We start from the raw sequence: 17,538 nt of genomic DNA, 5'->3' as shown, positions 1-17,538 counted from the left end.
ATAAATGAGTCCACAGTCGAGTAGATACGAGATAAATGTCCATTAGGAAAAAGGCCAATTGGCTCACGCACACTCGCATCGAATACAGGGTGTCGCATTCGGAATAAATGGGCCGAGTTTAATTTGCAGCGCTTATTAATTATTTTTTCCGGGCAATTTGATTTGTGATTTAAAGAGGGGAGACCACTCTCCATGCCGACAAGCGAGAGAGATTTTTTTTTAGGTGCCTAATTACATTAAGCAGCATTAGCTCAATTACCCCTAATAATCTTGCATCGCGAAGGAAAAGACTTCGAAAGTATCATTACCTTGTTAAGTCCGTTAGAAGACAATCAGTCCCCGAGCGGGCCCCTAAAAATTAATTCAGACGATCTAAATTAGAAAAACATGCTTCAGTAAAAATGTTTAATGCGAGTCTTATAAGAAAGGGCAGGAGGTCCTGTTGAACCTCGGCAGACGGTTTTTGCATCGGCGGCCGCGTCTCGTCGACGCCACTGCTCCTCGTAGACGACGTCTGCGCGGGAAACTTACGTACGGCCAGTTCGGCCAGCTACGCGCACCTTCGGCCGCCCCAAACCGGTAGTGGGCACAATAACCGAGAGATGACCTGCGCGGGCGAGAAAATGACATTTCCATCAAATTTTCCGCGTTGGCGTTGACTGGACCGCGAACGGCGTCCCGGCAGTAGAGTTTTGGTCCATTCGTAAGTTCTTCACTCTCGGGGGTAATGAAGCGATCCGGGAAACGACGTGTTCGAGCTCCGAAATTTAGGACCGTTTCAGATGCGTCTGGCCCACCCTTGGCGGACCGGAAGATGAGGTCTGGTTTTCAGGGAACGGAAATGATTGAAGGGAAACCTGAAATGGTTGAAGAATTCGCCCGAGATTAACGAATGAAAATGACCCGAAGCGATCTTCTCGTTTAGAGATCGGTTTCCCTTGGGGCTTGGCTGACGTGAACGAGAACGAACCAACTCATACGATCGTTCCATAAGACGGACGCAGGGACGGTGCGGTCCAAACCTAGAAGCGACTCTGCAGGGGAGTTAAGTAGGGGTTCGCTTTTTGTCTCGCACGCACCTCGAAAAACTCAACGAGATCTCTACGCGGTGGATTTTTTCGATATCTCAAAAACGACCGAAATACGCGTGCACGTGATGCGATAACCAATTCCGAAACCGGTGGCAATCGACCGAACGAGATGGCCCGCGAGATCGCCCCAGCTGAATCCGCGTGATTTGCGTCTGCGGGGCCGTATGGAAAGTTCGGTGGTGCCGGCTGAAATTCGCATGGTGACAAAGTCGCTCGGAAGGATGGAAAACGTGCTGCTCGAATGGAGAGCCCCCGGTCATCTTCCATCCCGAAGATGCGGCGAGAAAATCGCGGTGCCCCTTCATCATGCACTAATTCGCGTTTCGCTAGATTCAGCAGAAATTCAGCTCTAATTGACACGTGGTTAATTAAAAGTTGCTACTGCGACTGGTAGTACGATAATCACCTGTATCTTTTAAGTACTATTGCTCCAGTAATAACCGCCATTTTATTAAGTTAATTGAGCCATAAAAGTTTTAGTTAGTCGTAGATACGACGTTTCGATAAGGGCACAATGTACGAGAGAGAAAAGGCCGATTCAACCATTGTGTCCTCAGGAGAATGGGTCAAACCGACCAGTACCACTGGCGCGACCATTGGTACTTAACTATAACAGCAGAAATTACGTAGGGTCAAAATTCTTTGAGCACAATAATTACCTTCGTCGACTAACAACGAAAGAAGCGTAAACCCAGAAGACCCAATTAATGAACCAGTTAAATTAAAGCAACACCTTTGAGGAAATTACGAGGGTACCACCTTAATGATGGTACCGCTTATAAGGTGTTGTACAGCGGTAACGTCCGTCAATTAGTGTGGATTTCTACGATATCTCGGGAAATGCAAGCAGCTGCATCTGATGAAGCAGAAGTCAAGTCTCAATTTTCGCTTAAGACCGAGATGTTTGCTTAGGAATATGAAAGGCCCGTGTTGACTCAAACTTGCTAATGACAATAAGGAACCGGCTTGTTAAGCAATTGGAAATTAAAGGGGAATGGGCGCGGCTGATTACCGTAAAGCAGTGCAAGACCGGGACACCACGGGCCCCAGCTGATAAGCTTGTCTTGCATCGCAAGTGGCGATTCCATTTCGTGGTACCTACGTAATAAATTTAAAATGTGAGAGGTACCTACTTGCGCCAGACACGAAATGTCAAAAACGTCATTATTAATGGTGACCGCATACGGAAAATGTCTTTGAAAAGCGGATGGACAGTCCGATATGGGCATCACTATAAGGTGACCATCGTACACCAGCGTCACATCTACATAATTTAAATTTACACCACAGAACTGAAATCAAGGAGTACCAGATCCGCACCGCAGATACTGTATGATCGATGGCCCTCAGGAGGTACCTTTACAGTGTCCGTCGGTGACAAGCAAAGAATGAACCCCCGGGGACGGGCTCCGGGGGGCCATCTACTACCTCTTTTAAAGGTATGACGTAACGACGTTAGGCCATTAGGTTCGGGTCAAATTTACATGGTTTCTATGATCGTTAAGTGAATTTATGGTGATTAAAAAAGATGAAATTTGTGTTTTCGGTGTTTCGGGGTTTCGCCTTGCTCGTTGGTGATTTGTCGGCTTCGGTTCCCAGTTTACCCACACTCCACTTGAATAAATCTCAGCTAATAAAAGTCTTAATGACCGCACCGCAGGATTTGCCTTGTGCGCGGAAACTCCGCTCTGTCTGAATTTATTTAAAACACAACTAATTGCTAAGTGAAGTAGCCTTTTGATCTCAGCCGCTCCTCTTGTGGACCAGATGGTTTCTGGTCTGAGCCGCGCCAATTCGTTACCGATAGTCAAGTCGTAATGGTACCATATGAGTGCTGTACGATATGAGTGCTGTTACCTAGAAAGCTTATGTCGAAGTAGCAATTTTACGTCCATCGACAGCATATAAATCGCATGGTTCGGACAATGCAAGGCCAAAACAACGTCGCAATCTAATGGACATCTAGGACGATAAATCGTCGCGGTGGTCTTGCGTATGTGTGCCTCAAATTGTTCCCGAGATTTATAGAAAAGGTCGTGGTTCGGTCATTACTGCGAGTGATGCTAGAAAGGTTGCCACCTGTTGAGGTTTGACCTGGGCGACAAGGAGTGTATTCAATTAAATAATTTTGTCCGTTGAGCATTCTTTGAAAAGTAAACATTTCACAAGTTGGAGTCGCAGCAGAGAGAGAGAGAGAGAGAAAGAGAGAGAGAGAGAGAGAGAGGGGACCACCGCCAATTATCCCTCAGTTGAGTCAATTGGATCTTCCGGGATGAGATGCGAATGCGCAGCGGGTAGCGGCGTTCTACGTAAGCGCTGCCGAATTCGCCCCGCGCTTCACGCGAAGATTCACAGAAAGTAGAACTTGACCGGGGGACGCATAAGCCACTTCGTGCGAAAACTCGCCGAAAATAGGGTTCGGACAACGCACACAAACTCGATCTGAGGGAGGGAAGTGATTGACTCACTTCGAAAGAGGGTTTTCTCCATCGACTGAAGTGCTGGAGACGACCACAGGTCATTAATTTGACGGTTGTTCCACTGATTGCAGCTGACTATTGAGGCATTTTCGAGATAAAACTCTCGATCTTCTAGGCGAAAAATTACCATTAAAAGGTGTATTACAGTTGTAAATTAGCGTCCCTACTGCCTCGAGATTGCAGAAGTCACTGTAACCAGCCGTAACTAGTCGTTGAAATATCGGAGGCACGTCTTAGATAAATTCGTCAGTTGTTGCCTATTCGTCAGGTGTTCGATGGTACACGGTGAATGGCTTAATCGACGCCCTACGTTTACGGTTCGCTGCCTGCAGCAAGGTCCTATTAATGATCACCGGTTATTGCTTCCGAGGAAAACGAGGGAAAACGAAAGCTTCCTTGAAAATGCCAGAAACTCCTTTTGATGGAGAGAAGTGAATAAGTAATTTGACGAAAAATGTTGCCTCTCTCAATTCGACGCGAGGAGAAAGAATATCGCGAACAGCATCCCGTCAGCTTTCATGGCCTTCGGTGTCCGAATGGACGGCATATACTTTGTCCTTCAATGGCACTAAATTTCTAATTATAATTAGCTTAATAGACACCTGACTAACTACCTGAAGGCACAAAAAACACGCCTAATTAATAGAAACCGGTAAACTCATTCCCAACCGGAATTCTCATCTAATGTTCAAGACCATTTAATAACCCCTATGTCCGATCTGATGGTGTAAAATATCGGCGTTAATGGTATATGTTGTTTTTTTTCAAGTTTATTTAAACTTCAGGTGGTGGCGTTCGCACTACCGCAATTAGCGCGATGTCGCATACGGGCGAGGGTGTTTAGGATTTCGATAAAAGGGAACACCCTTGGACCCACACACAAAGGACGTAATCGTTGTGTTACTTAAAAACTTCGGACCTCTTTCAAGCGCGATACTCTCATCCTTATTGGGCCTTTTTCGTAAACCTTATCAGCACATCGGATCAGCAACTCTTGGACGATTTCGGCTAGAGCGAAGGATATCTCTAACCGATCGCCTCCACCCTTCGAATCTTCCATAATCCCGGATTTGGGCCGATATCAATTTGTCTCTGGGGGGTTAGCGCGTAATAGACGTTTTTATCTGGTGTTATCTTTGTATTTAATTCTGAGCGCAGGAAAGTCTCGTTAATAAATCTTGTGCGGCACGAGGAGTGCCGTTCCTGCGCCGGATGGCACGTTTCGACTTTTTCGAACTGTTACGATTGTGGCACTTGGGACGTCGAATTTTTTTGTCATTGGGGACGCCCCGCGTGCTGGAACGCGGCCCCGTTTGTCGAGAATGATGCGTTTTCGACCGCGGGACTGTTAGCATTTTTAATTGTTTTCCATAGCGCCATCGCTCCCTGACACATCTCCATGACGATATGGTACACCTGGTATAGTAAATGCGAACGTGTACGTTGGTCTTGATTGATTTTATGCAACGTAGACTCGTGTTCTGCCAGAGGTTTCCGTGGTGTAGTGGTTATCACATCCGCCTAACACGCGGAAGGTCCCCGGTTCGATCCCGGGCGGAAACACGACTTTTTTTTTTTTGTGTTACGTATTCCTTTTTTGGCCAAAATTCAACGCAGAAAAATCGAAAAACCTACTTAAGGGATCTTAAAATGCGCGAAATTCAGCGATTTCGTCGAGTTATCGCCGTTGCGCTCCCCATTTGATACGAGCTAAAACGAATCGTAATCTCTGCCCATTTTTTCCTTTACTTTTTCGTCTGGCTCTCCCTCCGAATTCAGATCTCCACGATCGAGCAGTTCCTCGAGCCGAACCTTCCTAGATTAGATCTGTCGTTGTTTCGGGTGCCAGAAGTGAGTGTAAATTAGGTGGAAACTTACACTTTTTAACCGAATCATGATCTGTACGTGATCTTTTCACGCGCCGATTACCCCGCAGATATGCTATATAAATTATATGTCTCGTTACGTACATATGTGATACTTTTTTGACGGATGGTTGTAAAGATAAAATGTACGAAGCGTGAATTTCAAAACGAGCTAAATGTGTCCGCATTGCTTTCCCATCGTCTACTTGGTTTCACCTTTGTACGTACACATACATACATACATAAATATATACTAACACTGTTTGAATTCTGCAAGTCTAAAGTGCACAAAATAGTGGGAAAATGCCGCTTCACAGTGGCCGTTTTCTCTTTGGGGTTCGGCCTCCTAAGACATTGTTCCACATTTTGGCTAAATATTAATGAAATTAAAATTGCTTACTTCCATGAAACGTCCACTTCCAATCTTGAACGGACAATGGACAATAAAAGTCAATTTCCTGTAGTGTTATGTCACATATGGCGGACTATCACCACCCCATACCATAAATTTCAATCAAATGACTGATCTGGGTAATTGCTTCCCTTTCGCCTGTTTAGCTTTATTTGGGTGTGACCGGGGAAGCACCTGAGGCCGTAAAGTTGTTACCTGAAAATGTAGTCATTGCTATGAACCAAGAAATCGAGCATCGAGGCGACAAGCGATCATTAAGGCTTTAGAGCACCGTTCTTCGTTTGGGAGATGAAAGGAGGCTGATTGCGTGCGAGAGAACTTTCAATTTACCCCAAAAGCAAAAATGTTGTGCTTCCCGGTGTTAAAGAGGAGGCTTTCGCGGGGTGGGAGGTCTGCCGGCCGCGTTCGTTGACCAAGTTACGACATCGCGATGCTTCGTTTTGTAACTAGTTACTAAACGACGCCCGTGCGGCCCCAAGTTTTCGTTAAAACGCCGTTATTTTGTTCCCCAAAACCAAAAAAAAAAGTAGCTACTTTTCGTAACTCGCTTGACTGCTTATTGCCAGATTGAATCAGTTGTACGAGAGAAAAGAAAAAGTTCGGCAAGAACGGGTTTGTGAGCCGCAACTTAAGCCTTTACATGTCAAACTCTTTTTCTGCAGCAAGCTCCTTCATTTCTCTACACCATCAGCATTCGCACGACCGCGAGATCTCGAAAATCCAGACTTCCAGCCTCTACTTCCTCAACTGCAAACTTATTCACAATTAAAAGGGACTTTAGGGTGTCCGATTTATCACCAGTTTTGCCCCTCGCCGGCAACGTTTAACTTCTTTAAAACCGCATCATTTAATCTCAATTGTCATAAAAAGCGACACCCTTTCAATGGAACCGGAAAACTGCGGAAATGTTTCTGCAGGACGTCGATGGTCACAGCTGATCTGACCAAATGGTCGAGGGGGGAACTTCGTTTTGCAGCCGAGTAAAACTCCTCGATTCTTTCCAATGTTTCCTCGCTCGATCGTTAAGTTTGGTGAGTTCGGTTCGACGGGGCTGAGAGGGACTTGCCGCAGTGGAAACAGCTCCGTGTTGGCGCAAGCCGTCTATTTCCCCTCCCTATTATCCCACCAGGGTGTAAGATACCCCGTTGGCTTCTAACAATGTAAGGCCGAAAATGGTCTGTTCTATGTCCCGTTATAATTTCGTTAAATTTACAACCGACAGTCGTGCGGTTTTTAATGCAACTTTCCGAAGTTGTGTGGAAACTTTATTTGGCATAAAACCGCTTCGTTGCTTAAATAAATTGGAGGACGCCGGAGGACAAAAAAAAAAAAACAAAAAAAACAAAAAAAAAACACGTGTTTCGTCACCGTTTTGAAATCACTGTTAAGTGGCAGAAGATGAGGAGGTTGGAGTTTCGGGAAACAATTCCAAGAATTTTTCCCGATAAGACCATCACGAGACGAAGGAACGCTGTCAGGGACGGGTCATTTAACAAAATTTATCACTCCTGAGTAATGACGAAATTTTTTTGTTCGAGCCTCGCTCGTTTCGCGATCGGAAGCCGTGAACCTCCACGCACATTCCTCGTGAGCTCGTGAAATTCGGAATCTCCAAGGATCTGCGGGTCGCGGCAACGAAGCCCGACTCTGTCTCGAAATATCTCGAGTACCCGGTAGCCATCAGCGGTATCAAAAATCCGCATCGCACTCTCGGAGAAACCATATCAAAAACTAGTTCTTTTGACACGGAACATATATTAAAATTTGGTATCCCGAGAGATAAAGCCACCAGTGACAAAGTAGGTATGCTTAATAGCCTTATTCAATTGTCTGTGGTTTTTCGATAATCTATTTGTGCTCCGTGAGAGAATGGCCCGGTTTCGGGGTTATCTCCCCGATGTCTAACGGTGTCAAAACAGCCATTGTGGATGGGCCCCAATTAATTTCCTCCGATTGGGAAATCTGTGTGAGCAGAATGCTCGCGAGGTTGTCTAGTTAAAGTAACTAATGAGTACCGAAGCTAATTTGCGCAGATATCGAAATTAAGAGCCACGTAATAAGCCGGTGCAAAGAAAGCAACATCTCCATCGGCCGGTGGAGGAAGAGGAGAGGGCACTCGAGTGCTTTCAGTCTTTTCCTAGTTTATGCCGGTAAGCTCTTAACTACTACTAGACGACGTGTTTGCGCCCTTCTATATCTCTCTCGCTCTAATCTGAATCGCGGATGCCTGCCTAATTGCGATCACTAATTATTCCTTAATTGACTTTCTTGACAATGTGCTTATCCTCTCCGGCGATGCCTTTGATCTCGACCGACCGGCTACTTTTAAGTGCCGTCCGGAATTTTCGCCAAGGCTGCTGCCGCTTTCGGATGGTTATTTGACCGATCTTCGGGGTTTTGCATATGCGGCTTTAGATAGAGAATTAACCGAGCCACTAAGTGATAAGTAACGCAACCGCTATACAGAGGCGGAATTCCACTTCGAAGGCCTTGGCGACAGGAAAGCGAATCTGGATGGAGCCGTTGAAAATCGTCTGAGGGATTGCGGGTCTCCGAATGGGAAATCTTCCGAGCGCCGTTAGAGGTGCACGCACCCGGCGTTGGCGGCGACGACGTGAAGTTCGAACCATTCGGAACGAAATTGAGGTCCGAACACCGCCGAGCCGGGCGAAAATCGAATCCGAAGGCGGCCGAGGGAATTCCGGACCGGAACCGCGTGAAGTGGAGTTCCGACCCGAGCAACGCGCAGCGGACGCCGAGCACCTCGCACCGGAGTCTGGATTTTCCGCAAGTGCCTTTTCCCGCAAAAGGGAAGAATTAGATGGAGAGCGTAGACGCAACCGAGTCGAATTGGCGCTGCGTGGACAGAAGACGCAGCGGATGGGCCAGATGGTTCGGACTTCCGACGTGAAGAGGAGCGATTCCGGAGAGAGTTTCAGGTGAATTTCGGTTCTCGAACGACACCGAGCGGAGTTGGCAGCCGGAGACGAGGAGGAGTTGAGCCGTAAAATTGGAATATCGAACGGAAAGAGTAAACACGAGTCGCCCGAACATACGCAGTTGTTAATAATAATTCCTCCTGGAAACTTGCCCAGAATGTAATTATTTTATTAAAAAATTAAATAGATATAGACCCATTGATCATATTGCATGTCTGCGTATGACAATAGAAAATCAGAAATGAAATTACCAATATAGGGACAATTGACGTTTAAGACAAAACGATTTCCATCATATGTTTATTTAGCGTGGAAAAGCGGCACGACAATAAAACAATCGTCTGCATTATATTGGAAATTGAAATTTAAAATGGATCTATTATTGGAGGAATTAATTTATCAGGCGAATGTATCTATATAAAAGTAATCGGGAACAAACGAAATGCCACAACCTACAGCATGCGTAAGTGCCATTACCCACGTTACGTTACATTAGTCACAGGGCTGGCCTGAGTTTGAAATATTAGCCCTCTTCAACTTAGGGACAGAGTCTATTCGGGATAATGTCTTTATTTGCTCTGTGAGTGCGGATCGATAAACAGAAAATGTACAAGACGAATTCAATTATCCGTTTGAGATAGAGAGATCAGCGATGTCACCTCATCATTAGATAACCGTTGAATCGTAATCGTCACGAAATCGCAATTATTAAATGCCGAAGCGAGATTCCGCTCATTCTTCCTCCCGACCCTCCTCCCGTTTGCGACTCATCAGAATCACAGGTGAGAAAAGTAGATGTGAGTCAGTTCGAGTCGGAATACGGAGGAATGTCCGTTCTCGGTTCACGTGGAGTGGGGCAATATTGGTGCTCCCGCAAGTTTCTCCAGAACTTCCCCATATCTAGGGTTCCCGCCGCAAGCTGTCTCTCGCCCCTTGGGCACAGCCGAGCCTTCGGGAGCAGAGGAGGGATACGATGGAACGGACAATGAAGTGTGATCATCGGATCGATGCCGTGGTGAGGCAGAGAGGCTCGGCGAAGCTGCATGTAAAATTAATTATTCCCGGACAGCAACGGACAATTCCTTTCAGTTTCAGGTTAGTTCGGAGTCCACGCAGAGGACCCTCGGAGATGGCGCTGTTGAGGGTTACCGCTGCCGGAACCGGCCCCAATCCACGGTATTTGGCGATTTCGTGTTCGACCAGTTCTATGCCTTTCTCAATGCCATTGACGATGCGGTGACCCTCGTACGGCAAAAACCCCCTTTGCTCCCTCTGGCTGTTCCACCAAAGCACCCGTCCACACCCCATTACCTGCAATTACTTATCAGCGGTCAGGATCTGAAACATTTGAAAAATGGTCGTTGTTTTTTTCCTAAAGCAGCCGTATCTGTTACATGAAAAGTGGCCCGTTTAACACATGTCGGAATTGTTGTCACTCGTTTCCGTAACATGGACACCGCCGCTGCTCATACAAAACGATCTTTTATTCTTGTCTAGCCATCCGTGGTCTCTATTTTCGTATAATTTGCTAATAGATATTCCCTTTGCTTTACTGAGGCGTAGAGACGGATTTTAACAACGCACCGTGTTGGCATTAGAATATGAGGAGAACCCAGAGGTTGGGTCACAGTGAGGTCACAAAATAGTGAACGTCGCGGCCTAACAAATCCGCGCAGTGGCGGGAACGATCGTTTTTAAAGGTTGCCTTTTCGGGTGGTGGTTACGCCACTGCGTGGTAAGTTTTCTCCCACAAATTGAATGGAGGTAACAAATTCATCGCCATTTAAGCTGCCACATTAACTTGTCAACTTTCATTGTTCTAATGGCGATTTACTGCACAGTTCGTCTATTGTAGAGCCGTTGACTGTGACGCTACTCTTTTGATGATCGGCATTAACGAAATATAAAAATTCACATCACAACGCTCCGTGGTCGACCAAAACAATTTTCCTGTTACATTCAGTCGCATTACGATTACTCCACCTTCCTACCATCACCAACCCATATTGCCCAACTAGAAGCTCAGCTAATTGGCCGGTGTGGGCTTTATGTCACCAATTTCCGGCGTTTGTCGTCATTTTCCCAAAAGCCAAATCGTCCCATTATCGTCCGGTGGGCCGAAATTGGTACAGGACCATGGCCGAGCTGAACAAAGCTGAATGATCGCAGGGAAAAAAACGAAAGAGGCAATAATAAGCGAAGGCCTATGCCCAAGTAAAGTTATTCGCGAAATGGAGTGAAACTGGTAGCAGGAAAGGTGTGAGAGTTTAACGGCTCAGGTGTGGACATGTTAAGCTTAACCAAAGGTGCCGACAATTGGCCTGTAAACGGCTTATCGGCCAGAATCGTGTAATTTGACATCGGGGACGTTATCAAAGAAGTAATAATGCTGTTAGATGGAATGAAAGTTACTGCGTTAACCCATATAGCGGTATCACTTGCATGCAGAACACATTTCGACTTGTTTATGCGAGTTTTACTGTCATTTTAGTATTTGGGGGTCTAGATGCACAGTTACTGGTCTTATTAGTTAGTGACCCAGTAAGCAACGGAGGTTCGCAAACGCTCTTTAATCGATGTCGAACCGTGCTTTCCACGGGGGACTTCTGAAGACTGACAATTCACGTGACGTGGGAATGAATTCGTACCTCCGCAGAGTTTCCTCGAAGTTCCCTACACTCACATTCCATTCCCACCCCTTTCCTTTCTACTATTTTGCCCCGCACCTTATTTCCCTACACTCTGTGTGTGTGTGTGTGTAATTTCCCTTGGTGACGCATTTCTTCCCGTTCAACCCCAACACGCCAGCGGTCATCTTGGATCGTATTAAATTAGAAGTTTCGGATTATTTCCGTGCCATCCCCACCCGACGCTACCTCCACTCCCCCAAGCATGGCCTGAGCCTCGGCAGCCCAGCAGAGGATATCCTACCATCTGATTAGCCCGACACCAAAATAGGGTAAAAACCTAACAAACTTATCCCGGGCTCTGCCCGATCCCCTTTCTCTCAAGTTTCCGTGCTCTAGGCCCCTGAGCATTATCGCTACTGGAATTCCCTTTACATCCTCTCATAAATTGGGCCGAAAACTGTATTATTTTTGAAAAGAGGAGAGCGCGGATTCATCGGACTCCACGTAAACGATTTTCAGAAATTCTCTCAAGAGACTCCCTTAAGGGTTGCTGCTATTGGAATTCGCTCCAGCATATCCGGATATGCGGAATCTGAGGAATTGCGTCAGAAGCTCGAGCATTTCCGATGGGGCTATTCCGAGGGATTCTGGCCTGACGGGGCCATCCTCGGCCGGTCTCAATTATTCCAAAGAGTGTGACATTCGAAGACGAATTATCGAAGCGACAAGGAGCGTGTTAAGTCGGTTAGTTATTTTCTCGCCACCGGTTGCAGCCCGATTGTCCGGCCGATTGACAGAGAAAAAAAGGCACACGAGAGGTAGAAAAAATACTGGAAAATGCTAACCGAAGAGGTGAACGATCCCGAAGGTTTTCTCGAGGTGCGAATGATTGACAGGGAATCCGACAACGACCAAATCAATTAGATTCCCGATAGGAAAAAAGATGGAATAACAATCTCATAACGAGGAATGTTGCGTCGTTATGACTGGTTGAGCGACACTGATGGTGTTGATGCTTTGCAGAAACATGAGATAATTGGGCGAATATGCGCGTTTTTCCTTCACTCTTCGACTCAACTATGTACGGGACTGTCTTTTATGGGGGATGTCACATGCAGCCTTTTGGAGCGAACATTCCTGGTCCTCGTCACTGTCTGCGATCCGACTCCTGAGCAGAGACGCTCGTCGGCCCTCATTCCATTCAGCCGAAAATGTCTTCTGATCGAACTTAAAAAGCGCCCTTCCTTGATACAACTCCATCAAAACTCCCACGCTTTCCCCAGACAACCCCATACTTTTCTTATTATGCGATAATTAATGTCATGACAATCGTGACCGAAACCCTGTCAACCCTCTCCACTCGATCAACTAATTTATTACACGGGCCCAAGTAATAACCATCTTTAATTTGGGACTGGAAATCCATTGTGTGACGTAATAGATAGGTAGACGAAATAGACGCAATAATTTTCGAAAATTAACTGGCCCATTATCCCAGTCAATCATTAAAATCACTTGTATATTTTATTATCTAGAATCGGACAAACGACGGGCGATGGCGCTGCATCTTGCGTGATGTCAAGGTGTACCAACTGAAATATTTAAATACCCCATCTATAAATGAACGATTGAGTTTTTGGCTTCAAGGCAGGGCTGGACTTGTCGCGTCGCGATAGGGCAGCGCGATGCAGCACGGCACGATTTGACCCCCCGAGTCACCCGATTTGACCCGGTCGGACTATATTTTCAATAGGGGTTTTTAAAAGTGGCCATTTTTTCATACAGCCGGCAGACGAGGCGCCTGCGTGGCGCGTACGTGAACGTTTACTAGAGACGCGGTTTCGATCGCAACGCGCAGGACGTGCGCTTGCACAGTGCACGATGCACGTAGGAGAAACGTGTACGTTTTAATTCGGCTGTGCCGTTACCGTCGAAAAGTAGCAAGTTCGCACACGGGTAAGTCGAGTCTGTTGTCGCCTCGAATCTTAGCGAAATCTCGTCGTCTTTGTCAATCTGGGACCTTCTGGGGACATTCGCTGGTTCTAACTGAAAAAAAAAAATCGAGGTTTGCTTTCACCGTCTTACGCAGGGCCAATGGGGAAGTACCCCTGACAGGCGCCGTATGCAACAACGCGGAACACCGAGATGGGCGTCGACGGCGCTGCTCGTCCATTAGTCCGGACCTGCCCTTTGCTTAGTTCCCAATACTGCTTTATCCCTTTATTAATCTAAGGGCATTTAGTTGACAATTTATAATGAAATGACAGTAAGCAAACGTTTATGAGTGGCGTATTCGTAAAATGTTTAATCGATACCTATTCGTGAGACAACCGACGATTGTCATCGGCCTGGGGGGAGCCCTCATTATAATACCGAACTATCAAATCCGGGAATTTAAATTGCTTTATTTGGGAAGCTAATGGTTCCTATAATTTGAACATTTTATTAGTTTTGATTCGGGCAGTTAAATATTTTTAGCAAATTTGTATAATGTTATATTCGGTTTAATGAGGCATCGAAGCATGACAACAGTTAATTTGTCAAAGATTTATTAAAGGCCGATTTTCCTTCCTCCTTGGTACGGAAAATGAATCCTTCACTATCAGCCTGATCACGTGATCGATTGGACAGTGGCTTGCGACAGCCATAAACAGGCCATTTATCCCTGGCAAGTGAACGGCATCAGCCAAAACCGGACCGATTTCAGGATGATCGATGGATTGGACAGGAGTGTGACTAATCCTACTTAAAAACACACACAAACAACAACAATAATGGTTTATTATTAATCTTGAGGCATGGTTCGCGCAGTGGTTTTACCATTGTCCGCAGCCTGGACAATGGGACTGTGCGCGGCGCTTTTGACCGCAATCAAAGGACAAAAGACGCGAAATCGCTTTATTATGAGATCGAATTTCGTGCTTTGGTCCGGCTATTCACTCCAACATCCGCAAAGTACTATTAAATGGCCGGTTTTTGCTCGGATTCGACTTTTTTTTTTTTTTCTTCCCTTGTTTCGTTTTTTTTCCCCGATGGCGGATCCTGTTTGCCCTTTTCGTTAAGTCTCCACTCGGAGTCTCGGCAGTAAAAAGTTCCTACTTGTTAAGTCGATGCACTTCGTGGAGTTTGGGAAGAAAGTTCACGGTTAACCTGAAGGGTCGCCATTTCGGCGAGAATCGTGAAGTTCCGCAGGGAGATTGATAAGCGAATCGACACCGATGCAGTGGTCCTTCAAAAGTAATCTTGAGGTGAACGTGAGAACCTTACCGCGACCGACGTGGGAATCGATCCCCGTTTCCTTGCAGAGCGGTCTCAGAGCTGGGTCGCGTTCTGAGCGGCTCCACGTTGGAGGATGGCTAGCGACGGCGACGTCCAAGTCTCTTAATAATTCCGAGTCGTTCTCCATTTCCAGGGACTTTCTAGGGACCTGGAAATGTGAATATTACGCGCATTAAGTAAAGAATATTTTAGCTGGACGGAAACCAAAGGAAAGTATAGGGGCGTTTAACAGAATAAAATGCTCATATTATGCAGTAAAGATCAATGAAGTTAATGGATGGAACAATTTATAGTACCGGTCCAATAAATGTCGTTGCCAATAAAGGTGCGTTTGGGGTGTTGCAACACAGAAGGCGCACAAATTACCACCAGTTGACAGCTAAATTGTATTTAAATCGGACATAACCATCCGTGACGTGATGCATTAGTTCCGTCCATTCAAAGAGTACCTTTCGGCGTACCGCGCCTATTTTACGTCACAGAGTACCACTGGATCGATTATCCCTTAGGGCAACGAGCGAGTGCAGTAATTATATTAGTCCTAAATTGGCACCACACGAGGCGCTCGGTGTAGTTCAGACCCGGCATTAGAGCTCCAGAGTCCAAAAGGGCTTTTTTTAGGGAAGATTTTTATCCCTGTTTTATATTCGGGAAGTGTCTTCGACGGCGGTCGATCCGGTAAGCCCGCATATCCCTAAATGCTCCTTTATTAGGGATTTGGTTAACTGACCGCACACGCGGGGAACATCCCCCTATTATTTCCGGTACAATTTTGATAAATTGCACACGATTGAGAAGAACGAATTTATAAAAAATTCATTTTCATACCCCGTTTCAATTAGCAATGACACTAAACGGACTTGGAGTATTGAATTATTCACGGTGGCCGTACCAAGTTCCCGATTTGAATTATGTAGAATTACCGTGTCCGGCCAAGTTTTTCTGCAATTATTAATCAGAAAGTTTCTCGACTTTCCCCGTTGGATGTCAATGTATTTTAGATAGTTTTGAATAGGCGAAAGTTTAGATCCATGGAAGTGAATGCAGGGCGACATGCAACTCCAGTTTAAATGTGCAAAGTTTCCATGATAGGTTGGACTATTAAATTAGCTAGAATTACCACCAGTTACGTCGGATTATTGATAAAATTGTTTCAAAACGTGGACAATATGAGGTAATTAAAAGTGCAATTAATCAGGCGATTGCTCAAATTCGTCTCAAGATTAGGCAGGTATGCGTAGGAATCTAGCAAACTTCGATCCTCGAATGGCTCCACTTATATACAGTTGCCTGCTAAGGCGGTGTAAATAACTTCATTGCTCGGTAAGTTAAATGATTTATAAAGTTTTCCTAATTAATTATAGCACTAGAGGATTATGGCCAATGTTGGCGACTTTTAGAGGCATTAATAACAAAGCTTTATTTATCGTAGGGCATATACCATACTTGCTGCAACCCTATATGGATCCTGCCGCATTTGCATTTCATACAGACAATGACATCAAAGGCTACCAGACTTCTCCAATCCACCTTGTATCGATTATAAAGGTTTTCCATTAAGAAGTCGTGTACATGCAATGGAATACGAAGTGTCTGGAGCTTATCCAGATTTACTGCTGATGCAAATATTCTATTCCAGGAAGAGGATGTGGTTTAGGCGCAATCTACTTAACAATTATACGTGTCAAAAGACACGCGTTCTCATTTAATCCCACATTATTCATAGATTCCTCATTGGGCATTGAATAATAGGTCCGCTCAAAAATATCACTCAGTTGAGGCTCGGACCCGTCTGGACTCGATTTTTCAGTCGGGTGCTGGACTCCATTGGAAACTCGGTCAAGTTTCAAGTAGTTCCCGTTACTCAAAGCTGCTGATGTGAGGAGACTCGCTCTCATTCCTCGAATTTCGGAGAATTCTATGTACACGTGAGCGCTAGGTTGGATGAACGTAGTGATCCATCGGTAGCGTCCTTCAGAGCCGGGAGTCTCCAAATGTATCACCGGAGAAGGGAGACTCGCTGGATTCTCCCCGAATTTACTCCAACGATTTTGAGTCGTGAATTTCTGCATGTTCTTAATTTGTAGTTTTTGTCGAATTATCAGACGGTGATAAATCTCGTTGAAACTGACCGAAATGTTCAAAATATTCAGCTTCGAATGGTTCCTCAGGGTCCACGTGCTGGCACTCGTCACCACTCCAAGACCCCTTAGACGGGAACAAATAACGTCAGGAATTTGCGTACGTAATGTACCTTGCCTGCGTGTCCGCCAAATGCATCACATGCATGTCGGCATCTACAGATTATCTTTTATGTCTCAGAGAACCCAATGATGACTGAAATCTGCAGAGAAGGAATATTCCACGAGGCCAAAAGCACCGCGTAATCATCGCCAAGGACGTAGCTTGTACTAAGTGAATTCTTAAATTTTTAATTTAATTTCGGCCTCTCGCGATTTTTTCGTATCTCTCGCCCGTTTCTCGAGATATTTGCACTAACAGAAAATCAAAAACCCTCCGAACATGGGCCGCCATCTGTGGGTTCGCAGCGCAAGCCGCGACGGTATCGATTCCGCATTGGGCCCGCTCGTTGCTGCTTCACCCCTCTGTCAGTAGAAGCCTGTAATTTCGTGACTGTAATTCGCCGATTTGAAATATTCTCGATATACGGGGTGTTACTGAAATATTCTCCAATTGTCCACCACGTTTATTTTAAGGAATAATTGAAATTTAAGTGAAATCAAGCGTTTAATACTTGTGAAGACAGTTTTACACATGCAGTTTCGGGGTATCCTTTAGAATCGTTATTCGGCGAACTATTTGCCGAACTAGTCGCACGCGG

The 17,538-nt window shown here is 45.6% G+C and overlaps 1 long non-coding RNA gene and 1 other non-coding gene across 3 annotated transcripts; both read left to right on the top strand.

The window, feature by feature from the left end:
• Positions 1-5,061: 5,061 nt before the first annotated feature.
• Positions 5,062-5,134, top strand: TRNAV-AAC (transfer RNA valine (anticodon AAC)). Its single transcript has one exon. It is a non-coding gene; the product is annotated as a tRNA-Val (tRNA).
• A 9,864-nt stretch (positions 5,135-14,998) lies between these two features.
• LOC136342507 (uncharacterized) lies at positions 14,999-16,335 on the top strand. Of its 2 annotated transcripts, XR_010732655.1 has the most exons (4): positions 14,999-15,374; positions 15,698-15,870; positions 15,919-16,019; positions 16,129-16,335. It is a non-coding gene; the product is annotated as an uncharacterized lncRNA (long non-coding RNA). The 2 variants fall into 2 exon arrangements; XR_010732654.1 differs by having other exon boundaries at positions 14,999-15,870.
• Positions 16,336-17,538: the final 1,203 nt, after the last annotated feature.

The sequence above is a fragment of the Euwallacea fornicatus genome, chromosome 12, assembly GCF_040115645.1.
Source record: "Euwallacea fornicatus isolate EFF26 chromosome 12, ASM4011564v1, whole genome shotgun sequence".
NCBI lineage: Eukaryota > Metazoa > Arthropoda > Insecta > Coleoptera > Curculionidae > Euwallacea > Euwallacea fornicatus.
This window is presented reverse-complemented; position numbering and strand designations above follow the sequence as displayed.